Source organism: Melospiza georgiana, chromosome 5, assembly GCF_028018845.1.
Source record: "Melospiza georgiana isolate bMelGeo1 chromosome 5, bMelGeo1.pri, whole genome shotgun sequence".
Lineage (NCBI taxonomy): Eukaryota > Metazoa > Chordata > Aves > Passeriformes > Passerellidae > Melospiza > Melospiza georgiana.
The window spans coordinates 936,654-954,286 of record NC_080434.1 but is presented as its reverse complement, the minus strand read 5'-3'; positions in this window follow the sequence as shown (position 1 = coordinate 954,286).

Here is a 17,633-nt window from a genome sequence, read left to right as displayed (position 1 = left end):
GCATATCTTGGTATAGGTCATTTATTTAAATTAACGCAATTATGAGTTTTAATAATTGTCTCAACAAATTATAAAAATAAGAGCTAGCTGAAAATGCACCCTGAATTTACTGTCAGGACAAGGTAGCTCTGCTATACTTTGAAGACAGAAGTGATGTCACCGTTTGGGTGAGTTTATGGGCAATAGGACAAGAGCCTTCCTCCATGGGTCAGTGCTGGCCAGGCCAGCGGTCACCTTCACATGAAGAATGTTGGCAGAAACCTGGGCACGAGGGAGGGGAAGCCCAGTCTTCCGAGATGAGATGTGTTCTACATGCAGAGCTTTACACTGAAATGCAGCGTGGCTGCTCACACTGTGACCAGGAGTCTGGGCAGAGGAACTGAGAGCAAGAAAATATATGTGGTGGAGGAGAAAAGACGTATTAGATCACAGCAGCTTCTCCTTTGGTGAGAAAAAGGAAAGAATATTTGCTTCGCAGTGTAGGGAACACGCTAGAAGTGGGATATTTGTGCCACCTGGTCAGTGGCATGGTCGTTTGCTTTGCTAGCACAAGCAGCCAAGCTTTCTTCCCACTGCTGTCTGGTGGGCTTGCCTGCTTCAGGACAAAGAGGAAATTTGTTTTGGCACTCCTTTACACGGGTGAAGGGAAAAGCCTCTGTGTAACATCACCATTCCCCAGAGCACCTGCGCATAGGGTTTAATTGCACAAGTTTATGTAAGGTCTCCAGTTAAATTTTTTTAAAACAATTTTTGTGGTGCTCACCACTTTATGATTTAATGATTACACACTCCATAAATATTTGTCCTTCATATTTAGATTGTTCTTGATTTTTAGGAAAGAGGTTACATGAAAATGATTTCTTGGATGGCCAATCAGTCTGTGACAAACATAGTGAAAAATAACATGGTCGATTCTCTGTGATTTTGTCTGAGGAGGGAGTCTCAATTTTGGAAACAAAGGTCTCAGAAGCTTAAGGTATGAATCTGGGTGAGAATACATATAAATATATTATGATTTTTAGAGAAAAAAATTTGGCTTAATATGTTCACTACTTTTTGTCAAGCACTGCAAATAAATTTAATGCTATTTTATCTTTTTTTGGGGCTAAGGTGTTACTACCATCAGGTTCATTATTTAGAAAACTGAAAGGGAAAAGACATAATTTTGAGAACTTCTTGAGTATTTTGTTTCATTTTAAAATAATCTATCAGCCCAATCCAGAACAAAATAACAATTTTATACACCTAATAATTTTATTATTTCAATGAAAGTTACCGATTACCCTCAAGTGCAGAGGAGGTAATGTGGAGGTAATTCTGCAATTAAACTCAATAGTTTTAGGACCTGTCTTTTAGACTCTTTTGAGAAACAAAAGCCAGAAGTTTTGCTTCTCTGAAGATTTTTGAAAAGTATTTTAATATGAAAGTGCCTTTTTAATATCTTTATATCTGTATTATATTAATTATATTATATTATATTATATTATATTATATTATATTATATTATATTACATTACATTACATTACATCACATTACATTATATTATATTATATTATGTTATATTATATTATAATATAATAGTTCTTGAAAGACATTAATGATAGTCTGGGACCTGCTGCTTAGGGCCAAGATTTCATCAACTTTGAAATTCACTAGATGTTCCTTTTCAAATACTTTAAAGAGAAAGAAAACAAAACTGCAAACTGAATGACATAATTACATACTGGAACATTAGGCCTGGTGAGAGCCACCTTGCAAAGTTGATATAACAAAATACAATTGCTATTGTTGATTTTGAAACAAGTTGAAAGAGATGTAAAGCTCTTGTATTTTTCTGATTTCATAGCTTATGACCCTGGAAAATCATGATGCAAAATATATTTTATAGAAATCAGTTATTTCCTTCAATAAATTGCAAATATCTCACAGGAAAGGTTATTCTTGTACCAGAAGAAAGAAACAGCTATCAGTTATCCATATTATCCACCTTGCAGCTGTACAAGAGAATTTAGCCTGGAAATGGAAAAACCTGGTTCAGAACTCACAAACAAGTTTTGAATAACCTTCAGAAATCTATAATTTGCCTTTTAGCTAGACACCAGGTCCAAGAAAAATGAGATAGATTTATAATACAAGTTTGATTTATGTTTCCATTTATTTTACCAATGGAAAGGTAAGACTAAAGCTTAAAACGGAATAAAATTTACAGAATTAGGTCTGAGGTTCGTGCTGAAGCCAGCTACAATGAAAACTCTCTCCTCTAGATATGACCCACTGATTTGGTTACTGAAACTTTTGTGACTATTCCACTATCAGCCCACTTAAAAACTTTACCCTGAAAGAACTGTTTCTAAAGAAAACCACATTGGATACATGCATTTGGAATAGCTGTGGTATTAGTAGACATTTGATGTTATCCAAACACAGAAACAAATTGGTTGTTGTATCAAGTTAAAAGATATCCTGTGTATCATATGCATGGTGATCTGCAGTGAAATATTTTACTTTTAACCACTATTTTATTGTTTGCTTGAAATCTTCATGACTCTAGCTGAGGGGTGTGGACTGATGTATTTACACTTTGGGAGGTAACATACACCTGAAGTTTGTGAAGTAAAAGACATAATCAATACCTAAGTAGTAGAATTGGTCATCAAACTTGCAACCAGCAAACTGCAGAGTGAATTGTTTGTTTCTAGAAGAAAACCAAAATAGCTCTGAGACATGAGGAATGTATGGGGAGTATTCTTTCCCTGGGTATTTGTTGCATATACTAATCCCTTGCACAGGGTGGATGCATTATTTCTAATCTGAATATGATTAGGTGAATTTTGCAAACAGTGTTCTCTTCAAAAAATCTCCAAAGATGAACTTGCATACATGTGATTATTTCTTTAAAAGAACCACAGAGGTGAGTTTATATTTGATACAAGAAAAACAATAAAATAAATGTTGAATGCATGGAAAGAAATTAAGTACAATATATGGTCATTGGATTAATTTTGTGTACGCTTATGAAGATTAAAAACTATGTCTATATGTATACATTTATTTTTACTTCCTTTTTTGTAAGACTGTACGTAGAAGCTAGTACTGAGAATATTTTAAGAAAGTGAGATTGATGTCAGGTTCAACTCCCAAAGAGAGGTAATTTGGATTTTGTGGGATTACAGAAAACAAAGATAATATAGGTGAAGAAGACAAGGATGGAGACGTAAGGAAATCTTAAATTATTCAAGAGCCTAGAAATGAGGCAACTACATCAACTTTTTAAGGCTTTAACCAGCAGAAGAAATGAAATAGAGAATGTTTTGACCAAACCAGCAAGATTGAAAGCCTTTTTGAGTGATCTCAATGAGAGCAAGATGTATGTCACTGAAATGAAGTGATGCGTGAAGCAGCTGTTTGTCAAGGTATGGGCGTTTACTGCTCTGTAATGTAGGAGAAGGAAGCAGAGAAAAGGGAAAAATCAGATGGTTGTAACAGCTTCTTTGCTGGATGAATCTACAACTCTTTGGTTGCAGGCCCAAGTGATGACTGAATAGAGCTAGATTGACAAAGGATTTAAGTTAAAAAGCAGGAAAAGTTTAAATGATGGGACTCTAACTACATTGAGGCAGAAGTTTGCTTTTCAGGGAGCAGAGATACCTCAACAAATGGAGGTCTGGGCAATCACCCACCAAACAAAGTTTACAGGGTCAAGTGCTGCATTCTGCCCCCGGGACAGGTGAGGAGTTTACAGGGTCAAGTGCTGCATTCTGCCCCCGGGACAGGCCACCCTGGTTGTGGCATAGGCTGGGGAATGAGAGGCTGGAGAGCAGTGCATGCAAAGTGCCCAGGGTCCTGGCTGAGGGCAAGAATGAGAGGCTGGAGAGCAGTGCCATGCAAAGTGCCCGGGGGTCCTGGCTGAGGGCAAGAATGAGAGGCTGGAGAGCAGTGCATGCAAAGTGCCCAGGGTCCTGGCTGAGGGCAAGAATGAGAGGCTGGAGAGCAGTGCCATGCAAAGTGCCCAGGGTCCTGGCTGAGGGCAAGAATGAGAGGCTGGAGAGCAGTGCCATGCAAAGTGCCCGGGGGTCCTGGCTGATGGCAAGAATGAGGGGCTGGAGAGCAGTGCATGGAAAGTGCCCGGGGGTCCTGGCTGAGGGCACGCTGGACACGAGCCAGCAGTGCCCTGAGGGCCAGGAGAGCCAGCCCTGTCCTGGGGGCACCAGGCACAGCACGGCCAGGCAGGAAAGGCAGGGATTGTCCTGCTCTGCCCTGCCCTGAGCTGGGGTGGCCTCACCCCCAGCGCTGGGGGCAGTTTGGAGTGCCGCAATATCGAAAGATGTTAAACCATTAAGGAGGTTTAGGGGAGATATCAGGAAAATATTTTTCATCCAGAGTATGACTGAGCACTGGAACAGGCTGCCCAAGGTAGTGGTCAGAGCAGCAAGCGTGGCAGAGCTCAGGAGGGACAATTCATTGGGACAATGCTCTAAGGGACATGGTTTGATTCTTGGGGTTGCCCTGTGCAGGGCCAGGAGTCAGACTCGCTGATCCTGATGGCTCCCTTCCATCGCCATAGATTCTGTGATCCTGTGATATTATATGATTATGATGCTACTGACATGAAAATATCTTTTAACACAGATTCCTTAATAATTTTCTTTCAAACTATTTATGATATCATCTTGTATAGGATCCACTAAGATTTTATATGATCCAGTTCTTTGCATATGAGTCATAGAATTTTAGAGCAACAGCTGGAGACTGCTGATAGTTTAAAAAAAAATCACTGAAGGATGCAATGAACTGACTGAAATGATTAGTTAAAAATGCCATAGGAAAGATTTTAAGAGAGATGGAAAATAATTCCAGAATCTGAGAAGAGCTATGAACCTTTTCCTTCTCCTGGGCTCTTAAACATTTTACAAGATATTCAATGTCTGTTGTTATTTTCATTTAGATTTAATTTGCAATACAGAAATAATTAAATAATTATTTCAAAAGAAAAGCTAAATTCTAAATAAAATTTTAAACTTTTTGATTTGCTTGCAGTCTTCCTGACACTAAATGAAAAATGTGATAAAGTTGCAGATACAGGGTGAAATTTTGTTTAGCTGCCTTTGGTGCCCTGGCAGTAGGAGGTCATTGTTGTCCCTCCAGTTGAGCTGCTAGAACACCATGTGAAAAAAAAATAAAAATCAGATCTCTTGGAGTGCTGCTATTTCTGTCTTTTGAGGTTTAACAGTGCTGGATGTTTGACAAGATTGGGATGTGGTAGCTAGTGTATTTAGAGGAAAAATTTGAGTAAGCTACAAAGAGATTACTGCATATTTCACAGCTTTATATTTTTCCAAGAGTTTCATTTATTTTAGTTATTATAATGCAGAAACTCGCTTTAGAAAACAGATGATTGGAAAACAGTTTATATAACCAAATCTACATGAGTCATAAGGACATCCAGAGACTTTCTTTCTAAAGAACAGAGACCTGAAAGAGTGTGTTATAATCCTACATGTGAATCTTGTATTGGCAACTGTCTGTGCAGTAAGATTCTACACAACTGTGAACAAGTAAAATTTTTTATTGCATTTTCATTTTTCAGAATTTTGATGCACTGTCTGTAATCATAGTCCTCTGAGATTTTCTTTTCAGCTGAATCTCTTCTTTCTGCTAATATGCTCTAACTGGATTCAGGCATTTAATGAGAACTTTCCCTTGAAATCAGGTCACTGACAGTAACCCCACAACACTATTACTTTTCCATCACTGCTTTGATCATGTTATCACATCCCGTCCTTCTCCCTCTCATCATGTTAAAGTTTGCCACATTTGTCACAGAGGACAAAAGCCAGAGACTGTTGTACTGTTTACAAACACTGACCAATATTTTGAATCATGCTGCATTTGTTTAGACAGATAATCAGATTATTTAAATTTAAAATGATGCAGCAAAGATTAGAAATATTGGTTAAATTAACAATTTTTTATGAAAATATATGACCTTTAGAAGAGAATTCAGAGACTACATAAATAGTATGTAGTCTAAATAGTTAAGAATGGCACTGCCATATTGAGGGTGAGGGGTGGTTTGCAATACGCAGCACAGGCCTATGGCAATAAAGTCACTTATACCAAACTGTACAGCTTTGGGTGAGCTGAGCTGCTGCTGCTGTTTCTATTTCTGACCTGTCTTTTCCTTTTGAGTGTTTCCTGTACCAGGGAAAGCTGTTGTTGCATTGCGAGCAGAGTAACAGGATATTAGCACAGAAAGAAATGAAATGCGGGTGAAAAATATTTTCTGTAAATGATCAATGATTAAAAGTTTTTTTTTTTTTGAGCTAAGAATTCAAAGTTCAGAGAGCTAAGTAGGGCCCTGTAAAGAAGGTAAAATTACATTTGCATAAAGAAAAAAAGTTTGGATGATTCTTGTGCAACATTTATACCTAGAGAGATAATATAGCAAGTCTTTCGACTTAAGACTTGTGATGCTGTCTATTATTCTCTGGATGTCTGCATTACATACAGAGGAAGGTGCAACCTATGCCCCAAGGAGCTTTGCTGCTGTGTTCATGATTAATGATTGTGGTATTCATGTGGAATTGAGCAGCTCTCCATTTCAAAGAGCTGTATCAATAAAACAGATACTTGCTGAGAAAGGAAAAAACCCAACAAAAATAAAAGCATTGACAATAAGGCTTGGTAGGTTCTACAGCTTTGCTGAGCTTTTTTAAATCCATGTCATTCTTAAGAGGAATTTGCTTGGGGCTGGGTAAAGTATTGCTGAATTCTCAACAGGGTATGGTAGATCATATATTTGTGCTCCATTTTTCAGTGGCTGCCTCACCTCTTGTGTGTGCTTCCTTACTCACTAGGGTGCCAAGAGAAGGACAGTCCTGGGGAATGCCATTTTAGTGACCTTTTTGGCAGAAAATCCTTCACCTGTGTGCAGAATCATGTTCTTTCTCAAACTCAGGTTCAAGCCTAGCCTCCTTCTCCTCCCCTATGGTCAGACAAGGTAATTGTGCAGATATCTGCAATTGCACTGATGGATTTAAATCAAACACTTCATGAGTGTGAATTATAAGTTTTGTGGTTTTTGTGTCTTCTTGACACAGACCAGGCATTTATCTGTGCATATACTAAATACAGTTACAAAGGTTACAGAGGAAAAAACCACAAAAATATGCTTTAATGATGGAAAGATTCAGGAGTGACACAGAAGCTCCTGTTCCCAGATCACAGAAATGAGACCTACTGTCCCCAGATCACAGAAATGAGATCTACTGTCTCCATCACCTTCATCAAATCCATTAAAAATTCCCAGCAACAACTATTAACAGTGGTCAGTATTCTGGCATGAATTATAACTGTAACATTTATCATGGTTATTTCTATAACTTTTAGGTAAAAATAGCTGGTTTTGAAATAATCTGTCAAAATTAACCAGAAGAAAATGAGAACATACAAAGACCTTGAATAAAATTCCAGTATTAGGGACAAGCATTTGCTATTGATTTTTCAAGAACAGGTATTTCTCAATGAATGAATTATCCCAAGTTCTAAGCTCCTGTATCCTACTAACCAAGGAAAATTGGACTGAACAGGATTCCTATCTATTTTGACAGGAATGTTTTGAATTTCAAACAATTCTCAAGGGGCATCTCATGATTTTTATTTGGGTAAAGGCAGACAATTCTCTTTGTGGCAATATCAGTGATAGATTACTTACACAAAGGTTCTTATTTCAGTACAGAAACTTAATGTTGTGCCTTAATTGCACTTGCATACTTAATACTGAGTGGATACAAATCAATGTAATTTAATACAGAATGTAGCTAAGGAAGCATCATAGAAATTACACTCAGACTGATCAAAATTTAAATGAAGATATCAAGGCTCCCAATTCAGGGAGCACTGTTCTGAAGGTAGCTCAAATCTTGTTGTGCTGAAAGGCTGAAAAAGCGATCAATTTAATCAGAGATGCATTTCATTAAAAAATAACAATGTTAGAAATATTTGTCAAGCCTGCTTTCCTTCTAAACCATTTAACAGACATTTATGCAGTTTAGTGAACAATCTCTAACCATCAAGGACAGTGGTTGCCATCCCTTTTCCCCTCGAGTTCTTGTGTTCTCAGTGGCAGAGTAGGCGATGTTGGGCACGGTGCATATTTGCCCTTTGATGGGGGGTGGCTTGGGCAAGGGATTCTGAACAGATGCCAGACAAATTGCTGCTGCCCTGCTGCTCCCCTCGCATTGGAAATGCTGGAATTATTTATTAGTAAGGGCCTAGGACTTTGACATCTTTCTAACGTAAACTGGGGTGGCTTATTCTGCTTGAACCAAATTGTATGTATGCCTTGAATTGGCAAGACAGGCTTTAATTTTCTGCCTATCAATTAGTGAGACATTAAAAGGAATTTAAGTAGAAAAGGCTGGATAGACGCCACAAGCACTGGAAAGGTCTTTTATTTGCTTAAATAAAAATATTTTCTCTTTAAAGACACCTAATTAATAAATTGGCATCAGAATGTCACTTTATCTGAAATATTTTGGTTTCTTAGCATCTTTTTTATTCCTCTGTAAAGAAAGAATATTTATAATTTCACACGATTTGTGGTAGTGTTAATAAAACTTATCTGTCAGATTACTTTAAGTAAACTATTAGTGAAAAGTGCTATGTATTCTGAAGTTATTTATTCAGTTATTTTAACATTTACTTTTAAAAATTCCTGTAGATACAATAATTTATCCTCTGGTAGTAGTTTATATCTAGACGTTTTCTTTGTCCCCAGATTTTTTGTCACTTTGTAGTACATTGTTTTCCAGTTCAAAATTTTGAAAGTTTAATGTCATCTTGACAATGATTCTATAGACATGATGGTTTAGGCAGAATATTGGCTTTATTTTTTTTTTACTGATATTAAGAATAGTATTTTAGATAATAGTAATCTGAAGTAATGTAAGCAGTTTTGCAAAAAGTGGAAAATAATTTCATTGTGTTTTGTACTTGTCAAAGACTAGAAGATTAGAGAAACTGTTAATTTTGAATTGTAAAACATGCAAAGTAAAGTAGATACTGAAGAAGCTTTATGCAAAATGAACTAAATCCCTGGCCTCGTATTTGTCTCTTTCTTGTAGCCTGAACAGAAGCTTTGTGTAGTCAACAAAGACAGCATCATCAAAGAATCAGTTATTTGAATACAGCTAAAGATGCCTTAAAAACATTCTTCAGTTGCAAATTAATTACTAATTCCACTATTACTAATCCATTACTAATTCTACTAATCCTACAATAGTGAATCTATCATCCCATTATAAGCACAAACAGTTTAGTGTCTTTGCTATTAATGTCTAACCTTAGGCCTGGATGATCTCATAAAAAAGAGAGTTTAGAGAAGGAGATGTGTGTTCCATATTTTATTACTATTTTTGGTATGTAAATAGCTGTACCTCTCAACACAGAATTAATTATAGAAAAAGTAGAATTTCTGTTCCACTATCTGTCCAAGAAAAGCAATTTATTTATTCTATAAGTCTAACCTGATTTATCTGAGGCTTAGACTATTCTCAATCTTTTTTTCTGTCACATTTACAAATCCCAAACTGATTCTATATGTTGCTATCAACAATATCACAAACACTTCAAAATTTTAATTAAAAATTAATTCTTTTGAGTCAGTTTTTGGAAGGCTTTTTTTAATTTCAGAAAAGTCCTACACATCTCTGTTTCCCCTGCCTTGTCTGACATCATTAAGTCTTTGGTATGACTCTCAGGTTTCACCCCAATTTGAGTGCATTCCTACAGTTTTCTGTCAGAAGGAAAATCTGCAGAGCTTGCCAGCACTGAAGGCTCCTGAGACTTCCTTCCATTGCCTGAGCACATCAGTCTGGTGCCTCTGAGGTGCCGTGGGGTCTGATATCCAGGGGGGAGCGAGTTTCCCTCAGGTTCTGTGCTGTATCTGCCAACCCCATGCTGATGTCTCAGCAGGTCCCACGTGGCACTCAGTGCTTACAAGTGAGCAGCTGAAGTCAGCTTTTGTTTTGATTTATGTGCCAGGAAGCTGAAGTTTGCAATCCACGATGATAACTGTATTGTGGGTTTGGATAATTAAAGAGCTTCTGTGTCTCCTCCGTGATGACTTCAGACATTTCCTTTCTTTATGTTCTGTTGTCTATCACCATAACCATAATTTCTCACACTAACTGTAAAAAGTAATTTCTTTCACTTACACAGCCAGAAAATATTATCCAAGAAGAATCAGCATCCAGGTGTGATGAAACAAATCATTATAGTTGCATGATAAGAGCAGAGGGTAAATTGGAACTTTGTTGATGCAATCTATCAAATATAGTTTTATTTTCTTCCCTTTTTTTCTAGCACGCTTACTTTAATTTAGTTTTGTTTATCCTTGAATGATATTGAATTTTGGTGGAGTGGTTTTAACCCTAGACAGCAACCACACACAGCCTCTCACTCACTCACTCCCCTACCTGCTGGATCAGGGAGAGAACCAGAAGGGTGAAAGGTAGAAAAGCCATGGATTGAGATAAAAACAGTTTAATAGGGAAAGCAAAAGCCACACACACAAGCAGAGGCAGCAAGAAATTAATTCACTGCTTCCCACAGGCAGGCAGGCGTGCAGCCACCTCCAAGAGAGCCCCATCCTGTGCAATGGTGACTTGGGGAGTCAAATGCTCCTGCCTTCCTCCTTCTTAAAAAAATTAATTCTGGCCCAGTCTAAACTAGCATTCTGGCAAAGAGAATTTAATTTGTCTAAAATAAAGGTGTATGCAGAAAGTTACATGTCATTTTCAAATGCTGTTTGGAAGACTGACACACTTCCATCTTTTAGGAAAAATTGAGTTTAAACAAAATTAGCTGAATTCTGTGCAGAAAGTAAGCTATTGAGATTTTGGGAAGAGCAATTTCTTCTCTTCTGGGAAGAAGCAACATTTCTGCTGTGGGAAAGGAGAATGAGATAAACAGGGTCTCAAAAATATACACAAAAAACAGGACATGTAAAGGAAAAAAATTTTTCCCTTAAAGGACTCAAGAGATGCTCACTGCAGTAGCCTAAATTTACTACAAAAGACTGAATGGAATCAGGAAAGAAGTTTTTTCCATTTTCTTTCTCATCTTTAGGGTAAGTGAAAGTGGAATATAAATGCTACAATATGTGATTTGGGGTCTATGCCTAAATAAGACCAAAGACTTTGGGGAGAGAGGAAAATGTATCTTATATAACTTATATGAGCCATTGCTTTCTGAAACACAGTGTAGATTATTTATGAAGTGACATGGTTTTTTTAACTACTTATGCAAAACCCCCGTTTACAACAATAAGCCAAATTGTCCACAGGACAACTGGCCTCCTGAGCTGGTGGATGGGGACAGGGACCAGAAAAGATCCCTGTAAGCTAGGAGCAAGCAGCTAGTGACCTGCTAGTCCATGGGACTAGATGGACAAAAGCTAGGATTCACCCTAGGGGGATGAGGGAGCTGGCAGGAGAGCTCACCAGGATGCTCTCCATCATTTACAGTCAGTGCTGGAGCACTGGGGAGGTCCCAGAGGAGTGGAAGCTGGCCAGGGTGACACCCTGCCACGGCCTGAAGGAGAATGCAGGGAACCACAGGCCTGTCAGCCTGCCCTCGGTGCCGAGCAGTGCTATGGAACAGAGCATCCTGAGCATGATCACACAGCACCTACACAGCAGCAGGGAACCAGCCTCACCCAGCATGGATGTAGGGGGACAGGTCCTGCCTGACCAACCTGGCCTCCTTTCATGAGCAGGTGAGCCACCAATGGATGCTGTCTATGCAGATGTCAGTGAAGCATTTGGCACTGTGTCCCTCAGCATGCTCCCAGAGAGGAGGGCAGCCCGTGGCATGGATATGAGGAGCATCCCTCACTGGGTCGGGAACTGGCTGGGTGGCCAGGCCCAGAGAGAGGGGTGAATGATGCTGCATCCAGCTGGTCACCCATGGTGCTCCCCAGGATGAGGGCTGAGCCCAGTCCTGGTCTCGTTGACCTCAGTGCCATGGTCTTGCTGACAAGGTGGTGTTAGGTCATAGGATGGACTCAGGGATCTCAAAGGTTTTTTCCAATCCAGCTGATTCTGTGATTCTGTGATTTTTTTGTTCTTTCTGCTTCCTCCTACCTCTTCACCTCTGAATGAATATCTGCCAGCTATTTACATGCTTTTGAGAGTTTCCTTATGCACTTAATGATGATCAAAGGATGGATTTTTTTATGGCACTTAGGCTCATGAAGATGCAGATAAGCACCAGCGAGAATTAAATACTTAGGTACCTTTGAAAATTCCATTTGATGACTGTAAAGAGCTAGAAGTCCCCTTAAAAATCATGTCATGTATACTTAATGCCTATCCATATTACTGAAAGGGACTGTGAATCGGGATTTATGTAATGATTTTTTTCTGCTCATTTGTAAGCCTTTGAGAATAGATCAAAACTCACTTTGATTGACTTTCCAAATGGACATTGATGAATCATTCTTTCATTATCCTCTTATTTTCAGCTGAATAGCTGGATAACAGGGAAGGTATTCCACTCTTTTATTATCTTGTACAGAAGAGGAAAAAAAGTATAGTGCTGAGAAAAATGGCATGGAGAGGGAATAAAATTGTAACAAGGATATTTCTAATCCTACATCCTCTACTGTAGGCAGACAGCTAAAAACAGGCTAGGGGTTTATTATACTATGGGAAGTATATTATGCAAACATACACAAGAGAATGGCAGTGTAACCAAAAAGCAGAGTATTCTTTTCTTCCTTATATTTCTGTTTCTCAGTGCCCTTAGAGGCAGTGCCTCAGGCAGAAGGCTGAGCTGTGCATGAGCCTTTTCCACACACCACAACTTCAGTAAGTGGCGGAGCACCCAGAGCTGTGTTTGTGCTAATTGTCCACAGCAACTGAAATGTCAGATCCTGTGACAAAGACCTGTCCTATCCATCATCTCAGTTGCACCTGATCATACTGTGAGCATTTCCATGTGCTCCACAACCATCCCAGGCTCCAATCCCAAACAGCAGAACCACAGCTCCCAGGCCACGTGTTGCTGAGCTTTAGAGTGTTATGAAGAATTTTAGGCTGTTCATAAATGGAATTTTTTCCCTAACAGCTTGGTTCTCTAGGAATCATGTTTTCTCCTCAGAGCTCTGTGTTTGGACATGGTGTCCTTCTCAGACCCGCTGCCCCAGGGCTCTATGGGATTTTCTAAAACAAGTTTAAATTAAAGTGCCTCCTAGGGGTGGGTTAAATTTTGATTTAGTTTGTAATGGTTTTTGTCATAGCAAGCATTAAAAAACTGGAAAATCAGATTAAGGCTAGTCTTCCATTCCCTTTCCTGAAATGCACAGAACTCGGACCTGCATCTGAGGCTGTGGTATCTACACACTTTTGGACTAAATAAATTTAAAAACCTTTCATTTTGTCTTCACAGCAACTGCAGAAAACTGAGATAAAATATCTGCACACTAAAAAAAATTATTTGTTTTTGATTTTAGAATATTTTTTGTTCTGCTTCATGAATTCTACTGGACCTTCGTCAGTCTTTTTCTTTTCAATTTTATTGTATTATTTTCTTGTATTTTTAACTCTTTTATAACTGTTAAGCACTTTTTCAGTGTAATGCATTTAAAAGCTTCTAATTCCTTTGTGTTTTCTGCAAAGTGTTGACAAACGGTGCAAAATGTAATGAACCAAAGGCTGTGCTCCACCTTTCCTAAAACAGGATCTTTTGCCCTTGTGTGGAATATTCAAGAACTTACAAGCATGCATAGACCCCTAGAAACAATAGAAAAAAGGAACCACACTGTCATCAGTTTATTCACTCATCAAGAAATTTTTAATTTAAAACCATTCAAAATATTTCTCAACTTTTTCGCTCTCCACTTGACGTGAGTCATGTCTGTAACCATCCCATCTCTACAATGTTGTGCAGCATTCCAAACACTTTCATTTCAGTTTCTGTAAGGATTACTGTAGAGCTTGCAGAATGTATCATAAAATAGAGAAACACTCAAATGAGTTTTGTTAATAATTGATTATTTTACTCCAGATCAAGCAGACAACAGTATCAATTACATGGAGCTACCACTGCTTGTACTAGTTAATGAAGTGGAAGAACAAAGTGTTATTATGAGGCAATACAAAAACTCTGTTAGAAAACACAAATATATTTACTCCTTTTGCTGACTTTCAGGCCGTAGATTACACATATTTTAATTCAATTCTAACTGCCTGGTTCAATCTTTGCATTTCTTAAGGGTCATAAAATGAGAAGTGTGCCAGTAATTTACACTATATAAAAATTGGAAAAAAACAACAGCAGAAGTGAGATACATAGAATAAAAAAGACTAAAATAATAAACACTAATTCTCCTCTCTGATCCTCTTTGAACTTTGGCACTCCTTTTGAATAATAATTTATTTTTTTCTCCTGGGGGCAGTATATTGTATGCAATATACTGTCATTGTATTCAAAGCCATTGTATTCAAAGTGCTTCCTAGTGTTCCTGCTTCATTTTATTTTTTGAGTAGCATTAGGGCTCTTTAAGCTCAAAGGACACTTCTTTGGACAATGAAGTTTTTAACACAAAACTTACAAAATATCTAAATTTATGCTTTCTTTACTAAAGGAAAGTCACTAATGAACTTGCATATATGCTTTAATTTATTCATTTTAGTGTCCCCTGTATTCAGTAAATTTTAGAAGGTTGAAGAAGGCTATGAACCACCATAACTTTTTACTTATCACTTTTTGCTCTGACAAAATCTCAGAGAGATCTTTTGGAAGTAATTCATGCCATAATAACACAGGAATGCAACATTTCTTCTCACTATTCTTTTTCTCCCTGCAGGTAACATACTTTTTCATGTTGAGTTTTTCCTGAATTCTTTAATAAAAAAATTATTTTTATATGTGTGTTAAATAAGAGAGCTTTCTTGGAGCACTTTTAACTCATGTTTGAAACTAGCATCCCAGCCTTATCCCAGAAAGATTATAACAATGCAGTTTTTAATTCATTATGAAAGTTTAAAAGCCAACTAAAGAAAGATTTCATCTGCAAGTAAGCCAACAAAATGAAGATTTAGTCTGCAAGTAAGTTGATGTATAGTATTTTTTGATGACATACTTTCAAGCTGAGCAACTAGAGAATTAATTTATGATACAGATTGTGACTTTGTTTGCTTGTTTGTATTTATTTTGCTAAGATTTCGTTTTAGCATTCAAGTGCAGTATATGCCATTGGACCAGAAATACCCCACAGAAAGGATCTCGTTAAAAAGAAAACAACAAAAAAACCAGGGAGACATCTGGGAAAAGCTGTTGCATTGGTGAGAAATTAACCTGCCTTTTCTATTTGTTTTATATTTTTTTGTTTGCCTTTTATCTGCTCAGACCATTATCTTCACTTTTTAATATAATTTCCTCTCTATTTGTATTATGAAAATTCATTTAGCACAGTTATACTTCATTGTATCTGTGGTGGTTTAACTGTGGCTAGATGCCAGATTTTCCCACTATAGTTGCTGTGTCACTTGCCTCCTAAGCTGGACAGGGAGAAAAAAGAGAATGAAGGATTTGTGAATTCAGGTGAGGATCACTCACCAGTTACTGTCACAGGCAACACAGAATTGACTTGGGGAAATTGCCTGAATTTATTACCAATCAAATCAGAGTAGGGTAATTAGAAATAAAACCTAAATCTTTATACATCTTCCTCCCACTGGTCCCTTCTTCACTTTCTCTCCTGAATTCTCTACCTCTTCCCCATTTCAGCAACATATAAGAGTGTGGCCTGGCGATTGTGGTCAGTTTATAACATCTGTTCTGCTCCTTCCTTAGTGTGAGGACTCCTCACACTTGTCATCCAGCACGGGGTCCTCCCACAGACACAGCCCTCCATGAACTTCTCCAGTGTGAGTCCATCCCTTGGGCTGCAGTTCTTCACAAATGGCTCCAGAGCGGGTTCCTTTCGTGGGGTGCAGCCCTTCAGGAGCCAGCTGCTGCAGTCTGGGTGCCCTGCAGGCCCACAGGTCCTGCATGCACTGCTCTCCCCCCAGGCCCACAGGTCCTGCATGCACTGCTCTCCCCCCAGGTGCACGGGTCCTGCATGCACTGCTCTCCCCCCAGGCCCACAGGTCCTGCATGCACTGCTCTCCCCACGGGTGCACGGGTCCTGCATGCACTGCTCTCCCCCCAGGCCCACAGGTCCTGCATGCACTGCTCTCCCCCCAGGCCCACAGGTCCTGCATGCACTGCTCTCCCCCCAGGCCCACAGGTCCTGCATGCACTGCTCTCCCCCCAGCTGCACAGGTCCTGCATGCCCTCCTCTCCCCCCAGGCCCACAGGTCCTGCATGCACTGCTCTCCCCCCAGGCCCACAGGTCCTGCATGCCCTCCTCTCCCCCCAGGCCCACAGGTCCTGCATGCACTGCTCTCCCCCCAGGCCCACAGGTCCTGCATGCACTGCTCTCCCCCCGGGTGCACAGGTCCTGCATGCACTGCTCTCCCCCCAGGCCCACAGGTCCTGCATGCCCTCCTCTCCCCCCGGGTGCACGGGTCCTGCATGCACTGCTCTCCCCCCGGGTGCACGGGTCCTGCATGCACTGCTCTCCCCCCAGGCCCACAGGTCCTGCATGCACTGCTCTCCCCCCGGGTGCACAGGTCCTGCATGCACTGCTCTCCCCCCAGGCCCACAGGTCCTGCATGCACTGCTCTCCCCCCAGGCCCACAGGTCCTGCATGCACTGCTCTCCCCCCAGGCCCACAGGTCCTGCATGCCCTCCTCTCCCCCCGGGTGCGCAGGTCCTGCATGCACTGCTCTCCCCCCGGGTGCACAGGTCCTGCATGCACTGCTCTCCCCCCGGGTGCACGGGTCCTGCATGCACTGCTCTCCCCCCAGGCCCACAGGTCCTGCATGCACTGCTCTCCCCCCAGGCCCACAGGTCCTGCATGCACTGCTCTCCCCCCGGGTGCACAGGTCCTGCATGCACTGCTCTCCCCCCAGGCCCACAGGTCCTGCATGCACTGCTCTCCCCCCGGGTGCACAGGTCCTGCATGCCCTCCTCTCCCCCCAGGCCCACAGGTCCTGCATGCACTGCTCTCCCCCCAGGCCCACAGGTCCTGCATGCCCTCCTCTCCCCCCAGGCCCACAGGTCCTGCATGCACTGCTCTCCCCCCAGGTGCACGGGTCCTGCATGCCCTCCTCTCCCCCCAGGCCCACAGGTCCTGCATGCACTGCTCTCCCCCCAGGCCCACAGGTCCTGCATGCCCTCCTCTCCCCCCAGGCCCACAGGTCCTGCATGCACTGCTCTCCCCCCGGGTGCACGGGTCCTGCATGCACTGCTCTCCCCCCAGGCCCACAGGTCCTGCATGCACTGCTCTCCCCCCGGGTGCACAGGTCCTGCATGCACTGCTCTCCCCCCAGGTGCACAGGTCCTGCATGCACTGCTCTCCCCCCAGGCCCACAGGTCCTGCATGCCCTCCTCTCCCCCCAGGCCCACAGGTCCTGCATGCACTGCTCTCCCCCCGGGTGCACAGGTCCTGCATGCACTGCTCTCCCCCCAGGCCCACAGGTCCTGCATGCCCTCCTCTCCCCCCGGGTGCACGGGTCCT